Here is an 11,458-nt window from a genome sequence, read left to right as displayed (position 1 = left end):
GGCCTGCTTCTTCCTCTCCCACTCCCCCTGCTTGTGTTCCCTCTCTCGCTGGCTGTCTCTATCTCTGTCAAATAAATAAATAAAATCTTTTTTAAAAAATTAAAAATAAATAAAAAATAAAATAAAATAGACTGTTCTCTATCTCCTTGCCTTAAATTGCTTATCAGTACAACTCAGTACTCATTAGTAATGGCTTCTAGATGTTATCCTGGTTGTGATGTTACATTTATTTCATGTTGGGCTTGACTATTTTGATCATGCATACGTATCTTGATCTATTCTTTATTCTTTATTCTCTTTTCTCTATTCTTCTTTTAATAACTTTTCTCAACTTATTTTCTGTTATTTCTCATATCTGTTTTTCTTATTTTTTTCCCTACACTTCTACCCTACTTTCCCCCGTACCCATGCCTGTCTTTATTTCTTTTCCACAAAATGCCTCACTCACACTTGTTTCTCTTTGTCTATTCTATACCATTCCAAACATGTCTAAGTATATTGGGAGCAGTTTACACTCCCCAAATAATCCCATTTAAAGAAGCAGTTAATGTTATTTTTCTAATAAACAACTTCAATTGTAGTAGCCATAAATATCTCAAAGATGATTCTCTCTACATTTTCATTAAAGCCAGGGCTTTGTTTGGTGTTTTGGTTTTAAACAAACACTAGTCCCAGCAGTGCAGCTCACCAATATAGAACAGAATTACAATGTACTTCCAGCCAAATTCAGTTTATTGTCAATTTCAGTAGTGTTTCTTATGGTAGCAATTATTTTCTGAAAGCCTGCAAGCAAGCAGCAGAAAACTGAAATCATCAAAGAGTTTTTATCTGCAGCAATTCCAGAAATGGCAGGTAGCTGATAGTTTAAACTTTAGTTCTCTGCAGTGGAATAGTGCAAATAAGAGAATGCCATCTGCCTGCTCCTGGAGGCTTTCTGAAAAATATACCCAAGTTAATAAAGTTTTGGGGTGATATTCGATGACTTTGGTTACTCCTGCACTGAATGCTACAACATATCTATGACCTTTAACTGCTGCCCTAGACACTCCTGAGACAAGTTTCACAAGTTGGAATGGTATTGCTTTTTTTAATATATAAATTAAATACTTGAATTTTTATTTCAATTTTCTAATTACTTGGAGCAATACCTTCTAAGCATAAGTTTCTTGATTTAGCCTGGAAAATAGGGCTTTTGCTAAGAGTACATAAACAGGAACAAATATAAAAATGGGAAACCAGCTTTGGATTTATTCTTGAGAGAATTCTTAGGAGATTAGATCAAGGGATGATTGTAAAATGTCACCCAGTTTATTCTACCTGTTGATGATAATTTATTTCATGCATACTAGACAGCAAGTGGACTGCCATTTTCTGCAAATGTTCTAAAAGAAAAAGATTTTCCTTGTTTCTTTAATCTTTAACTCAACAGATATTTATTGATCTTATTTGCCATGCTCCTGGAATACAGTAGTAAAGAAAGCCCTGAGGTTAAAACAGTGAATAAGATAGAAATGCTCTCTTGTAGCTTATATTCCAGCATGGACATGTATTAATAGCACAATTGCTTAAGTACAGTTGTACTAAGTATACAAAGGAGTCAAGAAGAGAGTGCTAAGAGGACATAAAACAAGGCGATATGGTCTGAATATTTGTGTCCCCCTCAAAAGTCATATGTTGAAATCCTAGTGCCCATTGTGATGGTATTAGGAGATGGAGCCTTTGGTAAATAAATACGTTGTAAGGGTGGAACACTCATAAATGGGAGTAGGGCCCTTATAAAAGAGGCCCAAGAACAACCTTGCCCCTTCCATTAAGTGAGGACACAGTGAGAAGTTGTCAGTCTACAAGCCTTCACCAGAACCCAACCATGCTGACGCACTCATCTCTGACTTCCAGTCTCCAGAACTGTGAGAAATAAATGTCTGTTGTTTATGAGCTACCCAGGCAGTGGTGTTCTGTTATAGCAGCCCGGGTGGATTAAAACACAAGGGAACCTATTCTTGTCTCCAGAAGCTTTCTTAAGGAAATTTGACAAACCATAAAAAGATGAATTAACTCAGTAAATGAGGAGAGTGTGTGGAAGATCATTCCAGGCAGAGTCGACAAAGTGAGAAGAGATTCTGAAGCAGAAAGGAACACAGAATATTTGGAGACCAAAAAGAAAGGCAGTGTAGTTACAACACAGAGTCATGGAAGAGTTGTTCAAGGTGAGGATGGTGAGGTAAGCAGAGTTCAATTTTACAGGGATTTGTAGGTCAAATTTTCTTATCTTTATTTTAAGAACAATGGAAATCCAGGATTTTAAGCAGGGGTATAGCATGGTTTGTTCTTTCAAAATAACTCAGTCTGCAGTGTAGAGAGTCAGTCTTTGAGGCCAGGAGTGGATAGGATATAAGGAGGCCAATGCTGGCTTAACTCAGAGTGGCAATAGAGATGAGAAGATTAGGGTAAGAGTGTGTGTAAGGAGTGTTTTAGATGGCAAAGTAACATGCACTGAAATGAACGGACTAGGGGGTGGAAGATGCCAAGACTGATTCCTGTGTCTTTGAAGTGTACAATTAGAGGTAGCCAGATTGAGAATTAGTAGAGATATTAAGCAGACATTTGGCAAAACATAAATTTTTAACTGTGAAATAAACTAGGCTGGTGCACAGTATTGGAGGTGATCACCCATGTGGTTACCGAGGGCCCGGCTGAAGTCATCTACGGAGAGCGTATGGAGGAAGAAGACAAGACCTAGGTTCCAGTCTATCAAAGCTCTAGTATTTAAAATTTGGTAGGATGATGAACAGCAAAAGATACATTGGCAGAGACGTAGAAGAAGAAATAGGATAATTTGGTTGCCAGGAAGTCAAGAAACACTGTTCTACGAACAGGGGGTGGGTGTCAGTCGTATGCTGCCAAGAAGTTAAAATGTCTTTTTGTCAGAACTGTACTTGGTTTTAATCAACCTCTTTTCACCTGCTCTATCCTGAAATTAAAGGGGACATAGAAACTGCTTACTTTCATTATTGACTATAGACATTTTATCTCTTTCAGGTTAAGGACAGCGTCAGAATATTGTCTGACTATAAGGAAAATCCCTCCTTTATACAAATAGAAAATATAAATGTAAGCATAGTGTTCAGGTGGTCAGGAGCAGTGCAGCTGGATCTAGGGACTTCAGCTCTGCCTGGTTTTTAATTTACATTTTACTTAAAATTTCTTTTTCTGTAACTATTATGGAAAGAATAAGGGTCACATTAACCAATAGCTTGTATCTTATTGGAAATGCTCCTATAAAATAGATAATTCTTAGAGTTTTAGGGATAAAGGCTTTGTTTTAATCATAAATTTTTAGTAAGATAAACTGGGTTCTTATGATGTGTTAGTATTAGTGAAATGTGTGTGGTATAATCAGATTCCACAGAACTTGCACTGACAGTATTTTCTCTTGGAGAATTTGTGTTCATCTAAAATGCTTACTCTTGTTGCATAAGTTTGATTGCAGTGGGATCCACCTGGCTTATACACATAACCTAATAATATCTGTAAGGATTCTTTTAGATTAAAACTTTATTTTGATATTGAAAATTATTTTATATTGATAAAATGGTATTTGTTACAATAATGAAAAATTACAGTTATTTGAATACTATAGATTTTGTTAAAATGAGGTAGGCTCAACCATATTCACAATGATAAAAAGTAAATATATACTTATATATAATTTTGTGTTACAGGAATTGCATATCTCAATTTGAAAATACATATGAATAAAATATATATTTATATACTTATGTGTATTTTCTGTAGATATATGTAAATAAAGATTTTTTTAATTGAGAAATACAATTCACATAATATAAAGTTCACCATTTCAAAGTGTACATTTGAATGTATAAAGAGATTTTGACTAATAAATGTCAAATCTTTCACTAGAGATTTGATGAAATCCTTAGCTAAGTGGGACTAACAGGAACGTTTATACTTGGTCTTAACATCTTTTTTGCCCTAGTTCTGATCCTCTTCATTCTTCTTCCTGGGTTAATGTACTCTACCAACCTAATTGGTTTTATGAGATGCTTATGCAGATCCTCAGTTCTTTCTTTGGGATTATTGCAAATTCATACTATGGATTTTCATCAGTTTTCTCATAAGCACTAGCTATAGCTGTACCAGTATAAAACCAAGAGGGATCTAACCACTCCTATAATTTGAAGGAGTTAATTCTCAATAAATATGTGATGTTAATTATCATTGGATATTGAGATGATCTCCCTGATCCATGGATCATCCAATGATGGAAAGTGAAAACTCTATATATTGTTTTCTAACAATGATAACTTACTGTTAGGAAGAGGGAAATACAATCTATGTCTGTGCAGAAGAGATTAACTGTTACTTTCTGTGTCACTCTATCAAACCTTTGCATCTTACTAAAGCTACTTGGGATGTGTACTATATAACTTTTTCTGAGCCAATATATGCAAACCACATACACACAAGTACTTGAGTTTATATTCCACATTTAGGCCTAGACAGTTACAGAAGCTAAACAATGGCTATCTTTAATGAAACTAACAGAAGTTCTCACCTACTAATTGTTACATTTCAGAATATAGAAAACTTCACAAAATAATTAGAATTTTGAACTTTAGAAACTTCTTTTCTATGACAGTATTGGTTGATTTGTTTGACAGGATTTATAGGCTCATTTCCATGAAGGATAAAGAGGTACAGTCACCTATCTTCATCGATCTCTCCTTGATCTTTAGGATCCTTTCAGACATTGATGTAGATCTAACCCATTTTGAATGGGCTTTTACTGAAGGATTTCTGATAGTCAATGAAGAACAGATCCTGCTTTCTACCACATATTCTACTGTGTATGATGATTTGAAAGAGACTTAGTGTAACGTGGCTTCTTGTATAGAAATGGCATTTTATATTCAATTCTTTAAAATTTTATGGTGTTCAGTTTCAAATATTTTTAAAGGGTATTTGGCTATAAATGAAATAGTCACTTTTGATGGTTTCTAGCTTTTTTCACTGATTGATTTAAATGTGTCTTTTCAGGTTCTTTCTTATTTCCCTTTAATACTATTTTTTTTCTTCTTGTGACTACTACCACTAGTATCTCTGTTCTTATTCTTTTCACCTCTTTATAGCACTATATACTTCACCAAAATTTTTACAGTAATTATTGCTTTTGATCCTCACTCACAAAAGCCTTGCAAAATACCTGAAGCAGCTCCAATTAAAGTTAATGAATAGATAAGCCAAATGAGACCCCGAAATTGAGGCAGTTCTGTGAAGGTGTCTTTGAGCTATATGATCAGAACCCAGAGCCCAACTTCAGAACTCCAACCGCTGATCATGGTATGATTCTCCTCCCTTAAAATCATAAATTTCATTCCCAGGACTAATTTCTAAGAATATTTGAGCATCTGCTATATGCTTGGCACTATTCTAGGAAAGGTGGGTACATAGAACAGACATCCCTCCTAAACGAGTATATAAACTAGATAGGAACCACACAATCCCTTCTATAAACCATCTAGAATGAACTTCAATGAGCATAACTACAGAGAGAGCTCTTTCCAAGGCTTACTGAAAGTGGCTATTCTTATTTAGGTTTATTGGAAGGAAGGAAAATGGATTTCAAGTGAAGGGAGTCAAACACATATCCCATGGGAAATGGCATCACACACAAGGGAGTCAAACACATATCCCATGGGAAATGGCATCACACACAGACTTTGGGACTGATAAAGGAAACTTAATCTTCCATCTCCTTGTTCAACTCAGTAGCTCTATATTCTTTTATCCAGGGCTTTTTCTGGTTCTGTGGAAACATAGGGCCAGGTCTCTGGAATCATAAAGGAAAAAAACAAAGTTTACATTTAGAGAGTATTCAGATTTTTTTCAGTATGTCTATATTCCTTAATTGTGAGAACCTAGCCCTAGACTTTTTTCCCCTATGTTTTGGGTAAACCAATGTTTGGGACTTAATAGAATCAGAGCGCAAAGGTAATGTGCTTTTCTAATGACAGGGCTCATTGGATTCCTCCCAACCTTGAATGGTTCTCTTTTTCATTTACTAACAATCTGGGTAAGTGTTGGGACCAAATGTGCTAACCCGCCCAATAGTAAAAGGACAATAAAATCACATTTATAATACTGTTGTTTTCCTTCCCCATTGCTGGCAGCTGTGGAGAAGAGAGAGATCCAGTCCAAACTCATTTTCTCTACATTATGCCTTTGTAATGTCTCTCTTTGTATAATAAGTAACAAAGGCTTGCAGACCCCTCTCCTCAAAGTAAGGAGGGATCCTTCTACAGAGAGAGTGAGGGGAACGATCACTCATCTTCTTCAAAGTGTGGTATTCATATAGGAAAGCTTCAAAGTTGGACTTGAGTCTACAGAGACTACCTCAATCCAGTTAAAATCACTTGGATTCAAATTCCTCTCCTTTTTTTTTCTCTCTCTTTCCTATTATTGTCTTTCTTCATCTTCCTCTTCCCTCTTCCCTTTACTCCTTGCCTTCCCTTTCCTTTTGTACTAACACAGTTTTTATGATGGGATAGGCATTATGCTAGATTCAAGAGATATTAGAAGTTGTCCCTGCCCTGGGAAAAAGTAATTACTGAGATTAAGGTGGAGCCATGGCTGTGTACAAAAGATTTATAGTACTGGAGAATGGGAAGGAAAAAAACAAGTTTAATTCATATAACCAATAGTTAAAGAGGGCCTGAAAGAAAAAGTATGTGGGGGAGTTGTCACAGAAAGTTTTGTGAACCAGGCTATAACTTTGGCTCCATCTTTAGGAAATACATAAAGAAGAGCAACTGTGGAAACAGTAATGATCATGACACAGTAAGATAGTTTTAGGCTGTATAATGTGATTTTTTTGAAGGGGTACAATGTAATGATTTGATATACATATGTATTGTAAAATGAGTTGTTGAGAAATGAGTTATTGGGAAGTAAGTTAATTAACACATATTTTACCTCACATAATTGCCTTTTCTTCTGGGAGGGTTGATAAGAGCACTTAAGATACTCTTTTAGCAAATTTCAAGTATACAATACTTTATTTCATCATTTTATCATTTTTCTATACATTGTGATCAGAGATTTTTTTTTTGGTGGGGGTATTTTTTGAAACTTTCTCCATCTTTAGGGGTATTTTTAAAAGGTTATTTGTTTTCCAGTTTTTGGATTAACTGTTCTGGATGCTCTGGGCATGTAGTTTAGTTTTTGAATTGTGTTTTCCAAATGTTCTTTATTCCTTTTTTCAGCTTGATATATTAATAGAAAAAAAGGGGGCATTAATGTATCTCAGAATGTTTTTCCTTCTTATTTCTTCTAGTATTTGGATAATATTTATATACTCTGAGGTGTTTTTATTAGAGTCTTATTAGTTTCGGATTATATATCATCCTTGAAGATTCAATCTTCTAACATTATGTAATTAACCCTCTATTTTTTTAGTAATATTTCTTGCTTTAAATTTTATTTCGTCGTATCAGTAATAGAAAATTTATAGTGTCTTCCATCTTTTTTCTTCCTGAGTTATCGTGTTTTTAGTGTTACTTCTATTATTAAGCTGACTTTTTAAAAATTGTTTATTACATCTTACTATCTTCAGATGTATTACTACTGTGTTTTGTGCTTTCTGTTTCATTCAATTTCTCTTTCTCTCTTTCTTCTTTTAGATCAGCGTTTCTCAATCTCAGTGCTGTTGGTATTTTGGGCCAGATAAGTATTTATTGTGAGGGCAGTCCTGTACATTATAGGATTCTTAGCATATTCCTGGCCTCTACCTAGTAGCAGTTGCCAAGAGCAGCAATGCTCCTCCGCCTCCCCTACGAGTTACAACAATAGAGACTGTCTCCAGACATTGCCAAATATATGTTCCTGGGAGGCAACATTGCCCACAGCTGAGAAGGTCTGTTTTAGATTTAGATTGTTTGACATTTTGTCTTATCTGTTATCTCCCTCTAATAATGTGGGCATTCTATAGTCTGTTTCCATTATTTTAATGATTTGTCTCACACTGTAAAATATTCTTGTTTAACTTACAAAGTTTAAGGGAGGTCAACATTTTTTTCCTTTTCAGAATAATACAACGGCTAGATAGAGCCTTATCTATAATTACCATTCTCAAGTTATTTGTTGTTATTGTTTGGTATTTGAGTTCTACGTTTTATGTTCATAAATTAAGCATTATTTCTGTTGTATATAATCAGCTTGTTATTACATGATATTTATCATTTCTTTGCTCATAATTCCTTTCTATTATGTTTACCTAAATATTTATGACTTGTATAGATTTTTCTTTAATATTCTTAGCTTTCTTTTCTTCATCATTTTCTTTCTCTCTGAAAAACAATTTTTTTGCAAATCTTTTAGAGCAAATCTATTACTGACAAATTCTCTCATTTTTCTTCCATTTGAGAATGTATTTTTTCCACTTCTTTTTCTTAAGGTATTGTTGTTGGATATAAAATTCAGAGTTCACAGTGGTTTTATTTTCTTTCACTGCTTATAAAACATTGTGCCAGTCCTTCTGGTTCCATAATTTCTGATTAGGACTCTACTGTTAATCCATTATTTTTAACCTATATGCAATGTATTGATTCTTTGCCTGCCTTCAAGGTATTTTTTTAGTTCTCACAAATTTGATTCTAATAGTCATGAGTTTCTTTAGTTCTATCCTGATTGGGATTTGCTTGAATCTGTGAATTTATGCCTTTCATCAACTTTAAATAATTTCAGCTATAATTATTAAAATAATTTTTCAACCCTGACTGCTCTTGGACTCCTATGATTGCAAATATTAGACCTTTTGTTACTGCCTTACAGGTTCTTCACCTCTGTTCATTTTGTAAAAAATTATATTTTTCTCTGTTGTTCTGATTGAATCATTTCTATCGATCTATATTTAATTTGACTGCCCCTTCTGTCATCTGTGTTATGCTGTTGAGCCCATTAAGTGAGTGTTTCTTTTTCATTTTTGTTACTGCATTTTTCAGTTCCAGAGTATTATTTGACTCTTATTTTTATCTACTTCTGTTTCTTTGCTGAACTTGCATTTTTTCCTGAAGTGTCTGTGGTTGTCTATTGGAATATTTCTGTGATATTTGCTTTAAAGTCCTTGTCAGAAAATTTCAACCTCTGTGTTATCTTGACATTTCTGTCTGTTGATCGCCTTTTCTTATTCTAGCCAAGATTTACCTAGTTTTGGGTATAATGAGCAGTTTAAAATTTTTTTTCCTGGGCATTTTGACTCCTATGAGAGTTTATTCCCCATTGACATCTATTTTAGCATGTTGTCTGCCCTTTTAGGTCTAAAATGCACATCCTGGCTCATTTTGTGGGCTGTGGTTTGAATGTTAATGTAGTTTTCCAAGTTTTTGAAGTGCTATTCTGGTTTGCCTTACTTGTGTCCTTCAGAGACCATTCTGAATCCTTGGTCCTATTCCCCTTTGTATTTCTGTTCTCAAAGCATTCATTGTGTTGATTCTGGGCAGGGTATTTTTTTGTGATTCTTTCTTTCTTTCTTTCTTTCTTTCTTTCTTTCTTTCTTTCTTTCTTCTTCTTTCTCCTTTCTTTTTCATTTATTTAGAGAGAGGGGAGTGTGTGTGCAAGCAGAGATAGGGGTAGAGGGAAAGAGAGAATCTCTAGCAGACTCCACACTGAGCATGGAGCCTGAGGCAGGGCTTGATCTTGACTCTGAGATTATGACCTGAGCTGAAACGACGATTTGGATGCTCAACAGACTGAGCCACCCAGGTGCCCCAATTCTGGTCAGTTTTACACAGAGGTTACTTAAGAGTTTGCCTCAGACTTAATGCACAGATGTTAAGAATCCCTTTCTCCATATTCCTTTTCTCCATAATTTACTGTTACTCTTTAGATGGGAGGAAGAAGGCTCCACTCTCTACTGTTTTTCACTTAATGCAAGGGGGGAATAGGTAACAGGACTCTACAGCACAATCTCTGCATTGCTTGAAAGGAAGGAAGATGGTACCATATCTGGTCATTATTTTACAAGTACTTTGAATATATTGCTCTACTATTATCTGGCTTCCTGTGTAGTTTTTGAGAAGTTAACTGTCAGTATAATTAACATTCCTTTGCAGGTGATCTCTCTGGCTGATTCTAGGATATTTTATTTTCTTTTAGATTCTGCAGGGTTTTTAAAAAAAATTTTACTTGGGATTCATTTTTTTTCCCTGAATTATAACACAGCGTATCATTTACTATGAAAACCCTTTATCTATTTTATCTTTAAAATTTGCCTCATCACCTCTTTTTAATCTCGCCTTCTATAGTTTCTTTAGATATATTTTATTCTTTCTCACTTTGTCATCTGTCTGTATTCTTTTATATTTTCCCTTTTGTTGGTTCTCTATATTCATTTGGTCATATACTAAAACTGGCTTATACCAGCTTTCAAGAGTCAATCGTTAAATATTCAGAAACTTTGTGAACCATTTTTAAAACATCATTGTTTTGAAAATGACTATGGTGAGAACATTTAGAATTGGCAAATTGTACAAATCAAAGGTTATTTTTTAGAAAAGCAGTGTTGCTAGAGCATCGCTGATTGCATTCCACACAATTTCTTCAGATGTATCATCCAGTTCCCCAGTTAGCTCTTCAGCTATGTCTGATCTGTTTAATCATCCATTTATTGTCTAATTTGTTATAAATTTCATCTAGAAGTTGAAATTGATTCTGTGTCAAATCCACCTCACCATTTTTTATACATTTCTTGCTCCTTAACTATTCTTGATGCCCTCATATTACACAGATGTATATGACATTTTTATTTGATAATTTCAATGGCTATCATCTTAGTTTGCAGTACTGGTTTTTCAGATATTTGAAAATAGATGATTTTCATCACTTATCCCCAATGTCTTGTTAAGACTTATTTCTATTCCATAAGAGATTTGTAAATGTTCCTTAGTCCATTCACCAGCACTTGTTACCCCTCCAGTGGTAATTGTTCTCTGTTTTGGTCTCTAAGAATTTCCTTTATTTTTCAGTGGGTTCAGGAATGCAGTTAAAAACATAGCTTTAAAAACTTTTTTTTTCCAAAATTGTTTGAGGTTTTTTTGAGGAACTATTTTTGCATGTCTGTTTTACCACATTGTTAACAACCAAAACTGGTATTATATTTGGAGTGTTAATTGAAATTATGTGCATAAATTCCTTAGATCAACATTATGTGATTGATAGTGATTATTACTAGCATTGACTTTGCATTGACTAGTGTAAAAAATGTACAAATCCATAGTCCAGTGGTGTGGTAGGTACAAATAGTGATCAGCAAAGTTTAGGTATCCTCTTCTTCAGGTATCTCTCTTTGACTTTAGTAACAACTATATGACACATTTGGTCAGTGAATATGAGCATAAGTGACATGTATTATTTCTTGGTGAACATTTCAGAGGCAGTGTGT

This window comes from Ailuropoda melanoleuca, chromosome 14 (genome assembly GCF_002007445.2).
Source record: "Ailuropoda melanoleuca isolate Jingjing chromosome 14, ASM200744v2, whole genome shotgun sequence".
Lineage (NCBI taxonomy): Eukaryota > Metazoa > Chordata > Mammalia > Carnivora > Ursidae > Ailuropoda > Ailuropoda melanoleuca.
The sequence above is the reverse complement of the archived record's forward strand: the minus strand, read 5'-3'. Positions refer to the sequence as shown.